Consider the following 5,568-nt stretch of genomic DNA (forward strand, 5'->3'; position numbering starts at 1 on the left):
GATTGTGTTTTTTTTGTGTGTGCATGTGTGTCTTTCGGCTTCTTATCCACCCATCAGTTGTATTCTCTAATTCTTCACCGAAACCACTGGACTCTGTGTCCTGGGAGAGAAAACCCCTTGTCCTTGAGGTATTTGACATCCTTGGAAGAGTGATAAAGGTCTCTAGGTAGCATGGTTATATTTAATACCTCCTAATTCTCAAAAGCACAGTTTCTTTCTCCCACCTCCTCCCCATACTTGTAATGCTCTTTGAGCCCCTTTGTCATTAAAAAAAGAGAGTGTTGACAATGGGGCCAGCTGTGAAGAACTCCTTACATGGTCAGGTTTTCATTTCATGGACCAGTATTGAATTGATCCCCAAAGCAAGATTCAAGGTAGAAATGATGGGGGGGGGGCTTGTTTTCTCACTTTTTCTCAGTCTTCTCAAACCCCCCCCCCCCCCCCAAAAGGGATGGACATTGGTGCGTTGGCTCTTCCTAAAAGACACAGCAAACTGGCTGTAGTCTTTTTTTTTTTTTTTTTTTTAAGCTTTCCATTTTCAGACTTTTTAAAAAGTTACAAAAGTAATACAAGGACAGTGCTTTACATGGGAGTTGAAAACGGAGCAGCCCTTTTGGAAAGGCTGGCAGTGCCTCAAATCGTCCAACAGAGTTGCCATCTGACCGGGCCCTTCTGCTCCTCTGTATACGCCCGAAAGAATTGAAAACAGATACGGGAAGAAATACATGTTCACAGCGGCACTATTCCTATTTATTTTTTTTAAAAAATTATTTATTTTAGAGAGCATGTGTGCGTGAGTGGGGGGAGGGGTAAAGGGAGAGAATCTCAAGCAGACCCCCTGCCGAGCGTGGACCCCGATGGAGGGCTGGGTTTCACAACCCATGAGATCATGACCTGAGCTAACACCAAGTGTCGGACACTTAACTGAGCCACCCAGGTGCCCCTACTCTTCATATACTCTTCATACACTCTTCTTTATAATGGCTAAAAGGTGGGGCGCCTGGGTGGCTCAGTTGGTTAAGCGACTGCCTTCGGCTCAGGTCATGATCCTGGAGTCCCAGGATCGAGTCCCGCATCGGGCTCCCTGCTCGGCAGGGAGCCTGCTTCTCCCTCTGACCCTCCCCCCTCTCATGTGCTCTCTCTCATTCTCTCTCTCTCAAATAAATAAATAAAATCTTAAAAAAAAAAAAAATTATAATGGCTAAAAGGTGGAACCCACGTGCCCATCAACAGATGAATGGATTAAAAAGGGGGATATATCCATACAGTGGTATATTATTCACCCATAAAAAGGGATAAAGTACCAGTAGATGCTCCAACACTGGATGAACCTTGAATACATTACAGTAAGTTCAAGAAGCCAGACACCCAGGCCCTATGCTGTATGATTCCATTTGTTTAAAATGTTCAGAATAGGGCGCCTGGGTGGCTCAGTTGGTTGGGCGACTGCCTTCGGCTCAGGTCATGATCCTGGAGTCCCTGGATCGAGTCCCGCATCGGGCTCCCTGCTCGGCAGGGAGTCTGCTTCTCCCTCTGACCCTCCCCCCTCTCATGTGCTTGCTCTCTCTCATTCTCTCTCTCTCAAATAAATAAATAAAAAATCTTTAAAAAAAAAATGTTCAGAATAGGCAAGTCTAAAGAGACTCACAGTAGATGAATGGTTGCCAGGGGCTGGCTGAAGGAGGGAGTGGGGAAAGACTGCTAATGGGTATAGGGCTTCTCTTTGGGGTGATGTAAATGTTCTGGAATTAATGTTCTAGCGATGGTTGCACAACTTTGTGAATATACAAAAGACCACCGAATTGTACACCTAGGGTGAATTTTATGGTATGTGAATTATATCCTAAAACTATAAAAGTCTCACATACTCCTTTTTTATGATTTTATTTATTTATTTGAGAGAGAGAGTGTGTGAGCCAGGGGAGGGGAGAGGCAGAGGGAGGGAGAGAAGCAGACTCCCTGCTGAGTGCGGAGCCAGATGCAGGGCTGGATTCTAGGACCCTGAGATCATGACCTGAGCTGAAATCAAACACAACCAAAGTCAAAGGCTTAACCGACTCAGCCACCCAGGCACCCCTCACATATTCTTTATCGTTTCCCAAAGTGTTAATACCTTATGTACCTACAGTTACAAAAAAAATCAGTAAGTTAACATCAATATGGTACTGTAATCTAGGCACGTGATTCAAATTTCACCACTTGTCTCACTATTGTCCTATTTCAGGTTCAAGATGCATTTAAAATCCCATTTTAGTTGCCATCTCTCTAGTGTCCTTTAACCTGGAAGAGTTCTCAGCCTGCCTCTTTCATGACTTTGACACATGACCACTACAAGCCAGCTACTTTGTAGAATGCCCTTCAATTTTTTTTTTAATTTTCTCTTAAGATTTTATTTATTTATTTATTTATTTATTTGGGTGGGAGGAGCAGAGGGAGAGGAACAAGCAGACTCTGCCCTGAGCGCAGAGCCTGACATGGGGCTCAATCCCAGGACCCTGAGATCATGACCTGAGCTGAAATCAAGGAGTCAGACGCTTAACCAACTGAACTGCCCAGGCACCCCGAATGCCCTTCAATTTGTATTTCTCTGATGGTTCCTTCTGCTTTAAATTCGGGTTACACATTTGGCAAGAATGCCTACCACACAAATGATGATTTGCTTTTCTTAGTGATCATTAGGAAGCACATTATGTCAGTTTGTCCCACTACTGCTGTTAACTTTGACCATTTGGTTAAGTTGGTGTCTGATCCTGGCTACTTATTTTATTTTGCTTTATATATATATATTTTTAAAAACTTTTTTATTTATTTTGAGAGAGAGAGAGGGAGAACAAGTGCATGAGCAGGGGGAGGGGCAGAGGGAGAGGAGAAGGGAGAGAAGCAGTCTCCCTGCCCAGCGCGGAGCCTGTCATGGGGCTTGATGTCAGGACCCGGAGACCGTGACCTGAGCCAAAATCAAGAGTCGGAAGCCTAACTGACTGAGCCACCCAGGCGCCTCTACTTTGTTGCTTCCAACGCTGCATAGTACTCTATGGAGTGCAACTCCCGCATTTCAGCTATGCCATTTCCAAAGATGGACCCCAAAAGTGAATCAATACCTTGTCACCACAAATAACATTGTAGTAAACATTCTACTACCTGTCTCCTGGATCTGTGTAGGAAATTCCTTGGAATATATAGTGAAGGCAAGTCTAGGCTTCCAACATCATTGAATGAGACTTCTTATGCACATTCCTGCCAATAATTAATACAATGAAGCCGTGTTTGCCAGTCTAAAAGATGTAAAGTGATACTGTACTGGTTTTTTACGTGTTTTTTTAAAGATCTTATTTATTTATTTGACAGAGAGAGACACAGCAAGAGAGGGAACACAAGCAGGGGGAGTGGGAGTGGGAGAAGCAAGCTTCCCGCTGAACAGGGAGCCCGACTCGGGGCTCAATCCCAGCACCCTGGGATCACGACCTGAGCCGAAGGCAGACGCTTAAGGACTGAGCCACCCAGGCACCCTGATACTGTACTGTTTTAATTTGCATTTCTCTGGTTACTAATGGTCATGGACATCTTTTCATATGCATTTGAGCTTTGGGAGTTTTCTGTAAGGGTCCTATCTTTTTCCATTTTTTAACTTAAAATTCTGAAATACAGTATGCACATTGGAGCAAACACATGAAATAAATGAACAACTCACTGAATAGATTTGTGTAACCACCACTCAGGTCAAGAAATAGAATATTGCCAGGACTTCAGAAACCCTATCTCTATGTGTCTGTCCCAGTCACTATCCCTCTTCCTCCCAAAGGTAACTCCTATCCCAAGTTCTAAAATTATAGCTTAGCCTTGCTTGTTAATGAAGTTTCCATAAATGGAGTTATATAGTACAGAATCTTTTTTTTTTTTTTAAGATTTTATTTATTTGCGAGAGAGAGAGTGAGAGCCAGAGAGCATGAGAGGGAGGAGGGTCAGAGGGAGAAGCAGACTCCCTGCCGAGCAGGGAGCCCGATGTGGGACTCGATCCCGGGACTCCAGGATCATGACCTGAGCCGAAGGCAGTCGCTTAACCAACTTAGCCACCCAGGCGCCCTAGTACAGAATCTTTTGGTTTTGACTTATTTTGCTCAAAAAATTGAGCATGTTGTATGTAGGTGTAGTTTGTTCATTTTCATTGCTGCATCTTAATCCACATTAGTAAGCATTTGGAAGTATGCAGTTGTGTACTTTTTGCGAGTATTCTTGCTATGTGTGTTCTTTCATTTATAGCCTGGTGGCACAGATGCACTCATTCTGTTGGAATAGAAATGTGAGATCATAGGGTATGGGTAAGTCAGCTTTAGTAGATAATGCCGGTGTTACCTGGTGATTGTTACCCTTTATACTTCCATGGACCATGTATGGGAATTCCTGTTGCTCTACATCCTCACCGACACAGTATTACAAATCGTCTTCATTTTAACCACTCTGCTAGGTATATAATGGTATCTTATGGTGCATTTATTTTGATGACTAATGAAGTTCAGCACCTTCTTGTATGTTTATTGGCCATTTATTTATTTTATTTTATTTTTTTAAAGATTTTATTTATTTATTTGAGAGAGAGAATGAGATAGAGAGAGCATGAGAGGGTGGAGGGTCAGAGGGAGAAGCAGACTCCCCGCTGAGCAGGGAGCCCGATGAGGGACTCCATCCCGGGACTCCAGGATCATGACCTGAGCTGAAGGCAGTTGCTTAACCAACTGAGCCACCCAGGCGCTCAAGTTTATTGGCCATTTAGATATCCACTTTGGTGACGTGCCTGTTCAAATCTCTTGCTCGTTTTTATTTTTAAACTTTTTTTTAAAGATTTAATTTATTTATTTGTCAGAAAGAGAGAGAAAGAGAGAGACAGAGCACAGGCAGGGGGAGTGGCAGGCAGAGGGATAAGCAGATTCTCTGTTGAGCAGGGAGCCTGATGCGGGACTTGATCCCAGGACCCTGCGATCATGACCTGAACTGAAGGCAGACGCTTAACCTACTGAGCCACCCAGGCATCCCTCTTACTCATTTTTATATTGGGTTGGGTTTCTTGCTGACCTGCAAGGAATTCTTCATATATCCTGGATGTAAGCCTTTTGTTATTTTACTACAGATATCATTTACTCTAATGTCCCTTTTGTTTTCTCAGTGGTTTCAATGATCAGAAATAGTTAATCCAATCTATCAATGTATTCTTTCCTAACTAACAGTGCTATTTTTTGTGTAGCCTGTTAAAATCTTTCCCTAATCCAAAAGTTGTATTGTTTTGCCCTTCACGTTTAAATCTCCAATTCTTCTGGAATTGAATTTTGTTAATTGGGTGCGATTGGCATCAAATTTCAGCTTTTAATAGAAGGATATGCAATTTACCAAACGTTGTTGAAGAGATTTTTCCCACTGCCCTGCAGTACCACTTTTGTTGTAAATCAAATGTACTTATATGTATGTGTCTAGATACCTATTCCATTTTATTGGTCTATTTGAGTATTCTTGTGCCAATACCACATTATCTTTATTACTATAGCTATATAAGTTTTCGTAGCCACTAGATTTGTTGTT

This window comes from Halichoerus grypus, chromosome X, assembly GCF_964656455.1.
Source record: "Halichoerus grypus chromosome X, mHalGry1.hap1.1, whole genome shotgun sequence".
NCBI classification, from domain to species: domain Eukaryota; kingdom Metazoa; phylum Chordata; class Mammalia; order Carnivora; family Phocidae; genus Halichoerus; species Halichoerus grypus.